Below are 12,732 nucleotides of genomic sequence, written 5' to 3' on the forward strand. Positions count from 1 at the left end.
AGCTCAGTGGCAGCAGCCAGGCAGGCAGGTTCCCCTTCCCTGCCTGCTCCCCGCAACAGCACTGGCAGCCACAATTAAGCCAGGGGACACGGGGCATAGGTGAGCTGTGGAGGCTGGAGAGGGAAGCGGGACCCCCTAGGGCAGGGCAGAGCAACAGGGGAAACCCACACAGGCAGGGAGGGAGACACGGGGTCAAGGAGGAACAGGGGGAGCCCTGGAGCGGGGGAGGCAGGGGAAGCCCCATGGGGCAGGAGGGAGCCTGGAATAGGAAGGAAGAAGAAAGAAGGGGATTTTTACCTTTCAGTCAAGGCTCCTGATCACCTAAATGTGTGACTGCTCCAAACCTCAGCTAACACTAACACTGATCAACATTTAAGAAGCTTAAAGTATAATGTGCAACAAAGCCCACAGTTGTCTCCTGTATTTCTTCTTCTCAGTTCCACAAAAAGAATGCTTGTTTTGTTTTGCTTTGTTTTTTAAATAATATTTTTTATATTGGGGACTAGATTTTCTACTTCCATTTTAAGCTTTGGTTTCGTTCCCTAAAATGTGTCCTCAATTCACTTTTCTCTCACAGGTCTTTCAGGAGACTTTGTTTTCATATAAGTCCTGCACTGTTGTTGGGCAGCAGCTCTATAGCTCTCCTCTTTTATTTTTTAGTCTCAATACTTTTCTCTTTCCTTTGCATTGTCACTAAGAAATGTTCCCAAGCCAGTATTTGCTGCCCCTGTGCCTTTTTCTTGCTCACTGTACCTGGTTACTTCTGGTAACTGTATTATCATCAGTCATGCTCTCTTTTTCTTTCGGCCGACTTTCAGGTGACTGTTCTGCTTATTCTTCTTGCATTCTATCTTGATTTGTCAAGCTCAAAGTGCGTGTTACAAAAGTGGTGCCATTTTAGATCATTATCATCTAGAGTATCTGTTGGGGTATAATATGTACTGTGGCTGAGAAAGATGCAGTTATTTATTTATATCATTAATGGTGTCTGATTTTTCTATCCAAACGCTGATCCAAAACTTTAGGGTTACATTCTGCAGAATCTGGCAAAGAAGAAAAGAATGAATTTTCAAACCAGATCATCCAATTGTGAATCTTTCATTTCATTTGATGATGTCCTTGAGTAATTGCCATACTTCATAATCTCCCTAAATACTACATTTTGGGGATCATGGAGTTTACAAGACCAACGGAAAGCTAGTTGAGCCAGTTCAATGTTTCACACACACCCTACCACTGGCTTTTGCCACTTGCCTAAATAAAACCTGATTTTTATCTTTCTTTTTTTCTCTCTCACTCTAAATAAATGGTGGGGCTTAAAGTGCTGTAAGCAATATAGCTTAACTGGGATCCAAGATGACTTTGAATTTAAGACAACCCCCCAGTAATTAGATTCTATATATAGAAAAATTCTAAATGTGTTACAGTTTTCCATGTATAGAATCTAATTATTAGAGGTTCATCCTAAATTCCACCCCACCACACCACTGCAGTAGGAAAAACAGCAGCAGCAGGGGGGCAGGTGGCCCCCATCACTAGTGCCCCCTGCAATCTATCCCACCTGCAGCAGACCTTGCAACCCTGCTGCCTTCCCTCTGTAGCCTCTGCCCCTACTTGCTCCCCACAGTTTCTGCCCCCCTGCAACCTCTGTCCCTCACCTGCTCCCTGGAGCCTCATGTTGTCCCTTTTCCCCCTCTCCCCCTGCTGTTTACTGTCAGGTGTAGCTCTGGCTCCAGCTCTGTTCCCTCCCAGGTGTGAAGCACATGCAATCTCTGGCTCGTGTCCAGCCACACAGCAGTGTCCTAGGCCAAGCTGCTGCTGCCACTGCCACATGGCCAGACTAGGGCTGTAGCTTGCATGTGCTCTGTGCCTGGGAGGGAAAGGTTGCCAGAGTGGAGCCATGCCTAACAGCAGTGAGGAGAAGAAGACAGAGGCTGTGAGGAGCAAGCAAGGGAGGAGTAGGTGGCTGCTGCAGCACAGGGCCAGAGTTGAAGCCACAGGAAAAGCCTGCCCTCTCCCCTCCACCTTTTACTTGAATTCGAGACAAGGATCTTTTCCCCCATGTTGAATGGGGGAAAGACTCATTTGGATTTGAGGAAATCTGGTATTTATTAACAGTACCAGCTAGTCCAACAGGGTGGGTTTACGGATTCAGTGCAAATAATTGCTGCCCTTCATGAAAATCACAAGTTGGCCCAGTTTACAAAGCCTGTGAAACCAATACTGAGCCATTTTAGGAATTTTCAATCTGCATTGTCTAGCCATCATTCCTTAATTCCACAGGGTCTGTAGCAAGCTTTTAAGAAATTTGCAAGCTGTGTTGGTGCAGCCAGGAGACCTTGTAACCCTATTGAAAAAGATATCAAATATCATAGAAAATAGCCAAGTACTTTGAGATGACAAAGTGTAGCTCACTATAATTATTTATGAACTACTCTGTGGTGTTTATCCCTGCAATATTAGATGGCCTCATGTGCATTAATATATTTGTCCTTATGACACCCTGGTGAAGCAAGTAAGATGGCCTATTAGCATACAGAAAGTCTTTGGTAGATCTGGAAAAAGAATCTCCCAACAACTACAGCCATGGGCGACTGGTGCCTCCTAATACTGGGGGGGGGGGGGGGGGCACCAGAGGCCAATCACCGACTGGAGGGGAGGAGGGAGTCCCCTAGCAGCCAACTGGGGGTGGAGGGAGAAAAAAAAATTGGGGAGGGCTGAGCACACATGCATGCAGCCCCGCACACAAAAAACTGTGGGGAAAGGACCATGGCGGGGAAGGAGCGAGGCTAGAGCTGGCACTGGACATAGATCAGGCTCAGGGCCGGGGGCCACTGCACCCATGCAGCTGTCCCTTTCCCCACACCAGTGGTCACTACCCAGTGCCAACACCCTCCCCCCCCTGGCCCCCCAGACCTGCACTGGCCCCGGCTGCCTCACTGCACCAGTCTTGGTCTGAGCCCAGCCCACACTGCCCCAGAGGGCTCAGAGCTGAAGTGGGGCCAGTCTTGGCTGCACCTCCGGGCTGGAGGAGATAAAGCCCCCAGGACCCCTGTCCCTGGGAAGAGCCCAGCGGGTCTTGCAGAGTCACAGTGCCAGGGAGCCAACTGGGGGCACATGCCTCTCCCCGAATCTTTGCACAGGACAAGGGCAGGCTGCAGCTACAAGGTGAGCTGGGTTTTGCCTGCTCCATGCCTCTGTGCCTCACTGCAGCCCTTAAAAGCAGTGCACTGCCATGTGTGTCCTGCCACTGGGCAGGCCAGACAGCAAGGCATATGGCGCTGTGCCGCACCACTTTCAAAGGCTTCAGCAAGGCGTGGAGGCACAGAGCAGGCAGAACCCAGCTTGCCTCATAGCTGCAGCCTTCCTTTGCCCCGTTCAAAGATTCAGAGGCCATGTGCCCCCCACCTTGGCTCCCTGGCACCATGACTTGCAGAAGCCACTTGGTTCCACTTGTCCTATGACCTGGCCTGGCTGGGGCTCCATTCACCATGAATGGGGCCCCAACCGGGCTGGGTTGTGGGGCAATCAGAGCCCAGTGGTTCATCCAGAGCTGTGGTGCATTGGAACCAGGGGGTTGGGGGAACATGCCACCCTTTTCCCAGCTCCCCTACAGTGCACACAGTGGCAGGAGTCACTGGGCTTCAATTGCCTCACAGCCTGGCCTGGCTAGGGCCCCATGGGGCCCCAGCCGGGCTGGGTCATGGAACAATCTCCACAGTGCAGCAGGGAACGGGGCAGGGGTGAATCATTCACCCCTGCCCTTACCTCGTTCCCTCCTGCACTGTGGAGGTCTTGATCCCCCCCCAAAAGAAACCTTACCTACCTGCCTGCTATTCTGGACCAGCTGCGAGCCTGGTGTGCCCCTACCCACTGCTGCAGCAGCCTGTGGCCGGTTTGCCTAGCGGCAAACCTGGAGTGCCGCCAGTGCTTCTCTTGGGGGGAGGGACAAGCCAATCTCAGGGGGTGCATGTGCACCCACATGCACTCCCTATGCATCACCAATGACTACAGCTCATGAAGCACCATTATAACTAAATGGATTCTGTTCAGTGTTGTGCCCACATACAACCAGTTGCAAGACCAGGCTATGGAAAAAAGGTGAATTTATTATATTAAGCATAATTCCTTCTCTAATTTAGGAGGGAAATTCCTGTCCCTAAATGCATTTATAACCCTGCTTCCAGGTGTTATTGGGAGGAATGAAGGGCTGAAATTGGTTGCCTTGAGGATACTTTCTAAAGTAGATTAAATATATGGCTCAAGATTCCCATTAAAACAGCATTCATTCATAGATGTTTGGGGAACTTTAAAAATCTGAAGTCTCTGGTCACGTTTAAAGTTTCCTCTTGTCAGCCTCCCTTCCCTACCCAGCACACACTTAAAATAATCCTTTGGAATACAAAATCACAAGTACCTATTCCTTGGGGAAAGCATGATAACCATGCACAGTAGATTCCTCTTATTGGAATTGCTTTGGGAAATTGTGATTTGATTCTATTAACTGGTTGATTCCAGTAAAAGGAGACCCATTTTTTAAAAGAACACAGTTAATCACTCCTCCCCCAGAGCTCCCTGGCCCTGCTTGTGCTTCTTACTCCCCCCACAACCCCTTCAGCCCTGCTGGTGCCCCTTGCCCCCTGCTCACAGCCCCCTGGCCCCCCAGCCATGCTGGAGGGGGCCACCAGCTGCCAGAGCTATGGGGCCAGGGACCTGGATCCACAGCCTCCTTCCCCCAGCAGGAGGCAACAGCTGCTGCAGTGAAGTGGAGCCCAGCTCCCCACCTGCTGCTGCTCACTGCAGGCTCATGCATGGAGGGTGGGGCCTGCTCCCTAGTGTGGCACACACTCCCAGAGTGGTAGGGAGGCGATGCATGTGCCCCAAATCTCTGTGCAGGATGGGGGTGGAGGCGGATGCAGGAAGTGAGGGCAGTGGCATGGGGTTGCCCCCTTCAAAGCTACCATGCACACAGGGAGCATGTCACCAGGAAGCCTGGCTCCTTCCCCCCAAATGAGCCCCTCACAGCTGCATCCCACTCCCTGCTGGGGCCCCAGCCCTACTCAACTCCCTCCCTTTCTTCCTACAAGGTCTCAATTCTGACTCACCTGTAGGAGCTGCTCTCCAGGCTGCCTGGGGGCATGTGCATACACGCACGTGGCGCCCGCTTCCTGACCACCCTCCTTCCGCTTTCTCCCAGTCACCTGCAGGCTTGAGCTCTGCCAGCCTACAGGGGGCTCTTCACAAAACTGCAAAATCCCTGGGCTTCTGTGGTAAAATGATTTCAAAACCCAAAAATTGTGATTCTAAGATGGGCGATTTTTACATGTTATAATATACAAATGGTTTTGGCTTTCCCATATTGATTCAAATAAGTGGCTGATTCTATTAAGCAGTGATACTATAAAGCTGAATCCACTGTATTTACCTAAAATTAAAATAGGCAAAACCCAAACTTTATGATAGTATTGTTGGGTACAAATGTCCAACTCAGGATCCTTAAAATTCTGGTTTATTAGGCAGATTGAAACACTGTAATGAGTTAAATCATAAACCTTTGGGCTGGTCCTTCCACACACACACACACACACACACACACACACAGTAGCAAGCTACACGAGTCAGGTATACCTATCCCACAGGCGCTGGAGTCTGTCATTGAAGCGTCTTTCAGTGTGGTGTTATCTTCCAGAAGGGGGTCGCTGGCTGGTCCTTTTCGCTGGACAGGTCAGGTGCTGGTCAAGTTGGAGATCAAAAGGGCACCACTGAGGGTCACTTTTCACTGCTTTTTATCTGTCCTTAGCAGACTTTGGTGACTCCCCAGTTTTCAGGTTTGCCCAATCCAGGGGTCATTGGCCCTCGTGGGACTTCCCCCCTCAGTGGCTACTGGATGGCATCTGTCAGCCCCAGGGGTCGTCCTCATGTACGTGCAGGTTTGGGAGTCCGTTGATGAATTTTGAATAGGGCTTTGGGAGCGGTCGATCTGGAGATATTCAGCCCAACAGTTGGTCCCCGGCATTGATTAACTCAGGCCAGGGCTTCTAGCCCTTGATCAGTGATGTTTAGAGATTTCCCAGTTGTTACATTGTCTTCTATTGAGTTCTTCCGTTGGTTGATCTGCAGTCTCCCAGGTGTTAATTACTGTCTGCTACTGTGTTACACATTCAATCACTGATTCGCTCGCTCTTTCAGGGGCCAGCCTGATACAGGGAAGGACAGTTTGATTCCTGCCCTTGTTAACATTGTTACAATGTATAACTTACTTATGAAACTAAATACATTCAGTTGAAAGATGAAAGGTGAGGAGTATAAAATATAAGCTACAAATGCCATGGCACACAAATAGATAAAAATACCAAACTACAAGGGGAGATACAAAATGCACACACACAAATTTTAAAACACAATTCCTTATCTTAAAGTGAAAGAGAGAGGAAGGAAGAAAAGGTAGAAAAAGAGAAACATATCCAAAGAGGGGAGAGCAAATGCAGGCAAGAGGAAAAGGGGGCTTTCTGCTACAGTATGGCCCGTCTTACAGTTCCAGTTATTAATTAAAACTCTGACAGTCTCCACCCTGATAAATCCTCCAAATAGAGTCTGAAATGGTTAAGTGGTGTCTCTTGGCAGCCTATCTACTCCAGCCCAACAGCTCTGATCTGTTCCAGTTTCTAAAGATTAGCTCTATCAACTCAGATGCTGCTTAATCTGGTCCATGCAAAGTCATCTTTACTACCAATCAGATTCAGTTCTGTATGAGTTCGGGGTTCAGAATTTCTGAGTGAAAAGGTCCTATGCAAAGAATACTAGTTCTTGAATACTAGTTCCCTACACACCAAGAGTTCACAGCTATCTCGCCTCAGGGCTACCAACTATATACAGGGAATATCTTGTGGCCTTCCTTAATAAAGACACATTACAAAAATTATTTTGGATAAAATTCAAACATAAATTCCAAATCCAGCAGAACAGCACACACTATGGGATTATTGATAAGCAAAATCATAATTTAGATAAATGAAGTCTTCCTACACATACATTTTCCTTTCCTTCTATAGAGGGAAGATTTCTGTCCCTCCAGTTCTTTGACTTGCATCTCTCTCAGGTATTCACTAAAGAAGCATATTTATATTTCTCCACATCTGTCCTCCCTGTGCATCCGTTAAAAAAAGTTTTTCAGAAGACTGAAAAACAAATTAAAACAGAATATGGCATAATAATATCTCCTTTAAGCTCAACACAGTAATTTTATCTATTATCTAGCATATATTATTTAAACTATCAGAAAAATTATACCCTAGGATGAGCTGCACTGCACACAGAGATTTAATCTCCTTCTCCCTAGCAACCATCAGGAGGAACAATAAGGGCAATAAATAGCCCAGAAGGGCAGCAAAATTGAATAAAAATAGTGGCTCTGCTGGGAGAAATGGATCTTTAATCACTTTCCTTCTGATCTCCCTAAAATCGAAGGTTAGAACAGTAAACAGTTTGAAAGAGAAGTTTCAAAATAGCCTCAGCACCCAGTGTTGGTCTCAAGAATAATAGTTCTTTTTTCTTTTCCAAAATAAACAAGATAATGCCCAGGATACCCTGCTGACTTCACAAAGTTTGGAAGATATTTATGCCCCCACATGCAGGGACAGCAGCAGTGCCAGCCAGAGGCCACATCTTCACTGTGAAAAGGGATTTTTTTTTTACATCAGGAGAGAAGATTTGAGATGATATGATATCTGTCTCACTGCAAAATCACAGTGGAGACAAGAATAAGGGAGTTCTTATATTGATGCAGCTCATTAAGGTCACATGACCAGCTACAAGTTAAAAACTACCTGTCCTCTTTCCCCACTGAGATTTTAAAGCAACTTGGCTATCATAAGGAGCAGGGATCCTGGTTTTCACTGATTTAAAAAAAATCCAAAATTTTCTTATTACCACCCCCCCCCCCCCCCCGCACAATCCACATTTTTCCATGATTAAAATGAAACACCATGACAAGAACAGGATGGGGTTCAACACTGACAAGTGCAGGGTAATGCACCTGGGGAGGAAGAACCAGCAGCACACCTACAGGCTGGGGAACTCCCTTCTCGCCAGTGTCAAGACAGAAAAGGATCTTGGAGTCATCATTGATGCCACAATGAACATGGGCCGACAAAGTGGGGACGCGACAAAGTGGGGTAGGGTGAGGTCAGTGCTGCTGGTGTCACCCTCCCCCCTGCAACCCGGGCCTGCTCCTGGGGGCGGCAATGGAGTGGCTGGAGTGGAGGGGTGAAACCAGCACTGCTGGCCTTGCCACCCCCCCACCCCTGCTCCCTGCAGGGGGCAAGGTCCACCCCGCTGCTCCTAGGAGATGGCAGTGGTGTGGGGTGCTGAGTGACGGCACTCCATCCCTACTCCCCTCCATCATTCCTGATGGCCAATTGGCTAGTAATTTAATATTAATCATAATATAATGTAATATATATTTAATCATAAAAAATATATAATCACTATATAATTTTATATATATAGTGGTGTTCCATTTTAATCATAAAAATATGTGGATTTGGGGGGGTTTTGTTAATCAGAAAATTTTGGATTTTTTTTTTTTTTTTAATTAGTGAAAACCAGGCTCCTTGATCATGATTTAGCCTATCACAGTGAGACACTCAGCCTCTTTATCGTCAGTGAAGACTAAACTATGATACCCTATTTTGGGAAGTTAATCCTAATCAGATATCATGGCAACAAATGTCTTGCCTTCACTAATAAAATATTGGTCTAATAAAAGATATCAGATTACCCAAAGAATCTTGTTTGCCTTCACTAGCAATTTAACATAAGTTACCTTAAATTAGCATGAAGTTAACGTATTGCTCTGAGACTGCAGTAAATCCGTACAAGGTTGAGCATTGCTAAAGTTAGAACATACTGGGTGCATCTACACAAATTCTTTACTGTGAAGCAGACTAATTAGCTCTGCAGTAAAGTACCACAGTCTACACGTGTGCTGGTATTAGGGCACAGTAAAATACTTAACTTCACTGTAGGATAATACTGTCGGGGACAGTACTATCTTACAGTGGAATACCTTACTGCGCTGAACCTCAAGTGTAGACTGCAGGCAAACACTGCTCCCTGTCAGCCCAGGCAGCCAGGGGCTTTCTCCTCTTTGGCTCAAATTACTGCTGTACCAGGCACACATGTAGACTCTGCACTAGGGTTACAATATTTCCAGGTCCAAGGAAGAGGACAACTGCCACACGGGTCGGAGAGGCGGAGGGAAGGAATATGACTGTGGGGTTGGGGGGCCGGGGCAGTGACATGCTGGTGCGCTACCCCTGCCCATCCTGTTGCCCTTCACTGCCAAGTCACAACCCCTCCCCCCAGCCCTGCTGCTGCCCCTCACTTCCGACTCACTGACCCCAGACCTGCCAGTGCCCCTCACTCCCAAACTACAGTACCCTGCACCCTGGGCCATAATGGTGCCCCTCACTCCTGACCCACATCCCCCCCATCCCTGCTGGTGCCCCTCACTCCCAACCTGCAGCCCCCTGGCACTGCCAGTGCCCTGCACTCCCAACTCACTCCCAAGCCATGCCCCCCCAACTCTGCCAGTGGCCTTCACTCCCAAACCCCAGCCTCCTACCCCCCCAGTCCTGCCAGTTCCCCTCACTCCTGACCCACAGTTCCCTGAACCCTGCCAGAGGGACTCCAGCTGTCCCTGTCCTCACTGGGCCAGAGCGCGGTGGCTCTGATTCATGCAGGTGTTGGTGGTGTGTGCCCAGCCCTAGCATGGGCTGGAGGGAGGAGGAAGGGAGACTTGTGGCACCCCCTGCCCTGGGATGGGGCTGCTGCACCATGCTAGATAGCCTGGCCATGGCTCCCCTCCCCCCTCCTTCTCCCGTTCCCCATGGGCAGCATCTACTGGGGGCTCAGCCCCTGCAAGCACAGGCACCAACCCCTGTGCTGCCACCTGGCCACGGAGTTCCCCACTGCCCTCAGAACCCCGCTCCCCCCACCCCTTTCCCTCACTGGAGGGGCAGGCAACCCTCCTACCCTCCCTACCCTGTCTCAGCCCCAGCCCCCCCCCCCCCCCCCGGCGCTAACCAAATGTCTAGGAGTTTGCTTTGCTCCATTGGTGGGAGCAGGGGGAAGGCAATCGGAGGCAGCAGGGAGCACCACATGGGTCTGTGCGCATCTCCGCAGCTGCAGGCAGGTACGTCTGTGCTCCCTGCTGCTTCCGATCATCCACCCCCTGCTCCCACCAGTGGAGCAAAGCAAAATCCCAGACATTTGGTCAGATTTAAAAAACCCTCCTGAACAGAGATCAGAGGGCTCAAAAAGAGGACATGTCCAGGAAAACCCGGACCTATGGTAACCCTACACTGTGGCCAGGAGCAGTTAACTCCAGCTTGAACTGCTGTGGAATCTATTGCATCACATTAATTGCATGTGTAGTTGCACTAACTGTGAGCACATTAAGGGTTAATACCATTTCTTGCCTGCACCACTCTGACTTGCCACTAGAGAGCTGGGAATCAGGGGTGTGGCTAGAAGCCAGGACACCTGGGCTCAATCCCAGCTCTGCATGGGATGGAGGGTGGGAGCAATGCGCCCTGGTATACTATAGGACTGCAAATTGAAGTTATCCTAGCACAAGCTAGGTACCATGGCCCAGAATTAACCCTTGCCTGAAGTGGTGTAACTCTGAGAGGCTTAGAGGGATCTTAGCATGAAATAACAAGCTTTAATATGTGGATGCTTGTGTTTTAAGTGCCATTAGTATGGTCTCAGTTTAACGTGTAGTTTCACCTTTATAAATAAGTCTCTTTTTCCCTTGGTTAAGTGACTGAAGTTAGAGGTGGCAGTGAACCACAACAGTAACCGAATACATTTTTTTTTTGTCTTGCGAACTTACTGGAATGTAAATACAAAGTGCTCAAAGTAAATTGCAAATCTACAGGAATTGTTTGGCAACTGCAAATATCTGATCACAATTTTGTGCCCCTAACCAGCCTAACTTGTAGGTACAATCAGTTCATCAGACTAAGAGGGGAGGCTTTTCAAAAATGCTCTGCTTGATCTAAGTTCTCCCTTAAGTCAGTGGAAGTTTTGTCATTGACTACAATGGAAGTTTTTGAAAATCCCACCACAAAGAATTATTGATTTGAACCTAGAACTATAGCAAGGGCAGTGCCAGATGTGTACTAGCACTGGGCACTCTCACACAGGGGGTGCCAAATCAAATGGAATTAAGGTTATGTAATAGTGTGTAGGAGGTGCTCAGCACATGACCTGCACCAGGTGCCAGAATGCCTGGCTACGGCTCTATCTGTACCTATGGTTAATGATAGACATGGAACTGATGTACACGTGCCTTATTTCAAAGATGCCAGCTGTCTTAGTATACGGCTAAGCAGTTCATCTGTACCATTGGATCCACTTTCTCTTCACACTGTGGGAACTGGGAGTTTTCAAAGGGACCCAGTTGGAGTTGGGCATCCAGGGAAGTAGGATACTTCAGACAATCCCAGCCTGAGTGAATCATACACTTGTGTAATTGTACTAACTTATATAATTTTTCATAGAAAAAGGAGTCACCACAATATTTCTTTGTTTGATTTGAGAAATAAATCTTACATCAAAACATTTTGGTTGCATTAAAAAGAAAAATCTGTTTAGCTGGATTCTGCAGTTTGTAAGAGAGTCTGTATACCAATGTATTCTTCAACTGGGAGAAACTTATAAGTCCAGTCAGTGTTCCAAAGTCAACTCTGCATTCGGTGGTATTTTATTGTGTTTATATTGTTTTGCATAGTGCTGTAAAACATTCTGGCAGGAGAAAAATATATTAACAAAGTACATAATGAATAATTGTTGTTGCTAGCTAGGGTTAGTTTACTGTTGAGTCTGCTCTGTTATTCTTCTGTATCCAAGACAATTTTTCTCTTTTCACTTTCAATTTAGTCTTGTGAATTCTTGGGGAAATACATTCAAGAGAAGATCTTTCAGGATACCTTCATCCTTGTGCCAATGCAGGTAAATTACCTAATTTACATTTTTTTTTTAAGTATTTTGTATTCAAACAATGGGACTTTCAATGTGTCCATCAGGAACCCCATCTGCATTTCTCTGATCCTCATGGTTGGGAAATTTTCCCTGATACAATATTCAGGCCTAATTTTCCTTTCATTATAATCATCCAGTTATTACTAATTATCATGTTTCAGGTGGAATTCCTCTCCCTTTTTATTACTGTTGCACTTTCCAGTACTCATAGGTAATTATCATACCTTCTTACTCCATAATCTTAATTTAACTATGCTTTTAATTTCTCCTCCTAAATCAGTTACTCTAGGTCTTTAATAATCTGCCATCCTACTTGTTGAATTCCTAATAAAATGTTTGCATTTTCCTAATATGGAGTGCCACAGAAATAAACATAGTATTTTAGATGCAATTTTACCAGTGTATTAGTTGTGATCTTATCTGCCATACCTAGAGATACTTTCACATTTTTGCTTCTCCTGCACTGAAATGTGTCCCACCTTATGCAGCCCAGATTTGGATCGGATTAGCTGTCTTGACACCAAATGCTCATTTTGTAGAAATTTGTCACCAAGACCCAGTGTGCGGGATAAAGTGGAAGTGGTTAATGTTGCCATCAGGGAAACATCTCTGAAATCCCCAGGTCACCACAGGCTGAAGTGGTTGGGATGTACTTATGTATGTTAGGATGCATAGGCACTGACT

The 12,732-nt window shown here is 47.1% G+C and overlaps 1 protein-coding gene across 9 annotated transcripts in view; it reads left to right on the plus strand.

The window, feature by feature from the left end:
* The window catches only part of LOC102558349 (poly(rC)-binding protein 3), a 929,340-nt gene that overhangs the window by 464,157 nt on the left and 452,451 nt on the right, over positions 1–12,732 (plus strand). For all 9 annotated transcript variants that reach the window (XM_059728516.1, XM_019485665.2, XM_059728517.1 and 6 more), the window contains exon 3: positions 11,947–12,018. The gene's annotated coding sequence lies outside the window, so the exon portion shown is untranslated. The remainder of the gene's footprint in view (positions 1–11,946; positions 12,019–12,732) is intronic.

This window comes from Alligator mississippiensis, chromosome 5, assembly GCF_030867095.1.
Source record: "Alligator mississippiensis isolate rAllMis1 chromosome 5, rAllMis1, whole genome shotgun sequence".
In the NCBI taxonomy this organism is placed as follows: domain Eukaryota; kingdom Metazoa; phylum Chordata; order Crocodylia; family Alligatoridae; genus Alligator; species Alligator mississippiensis.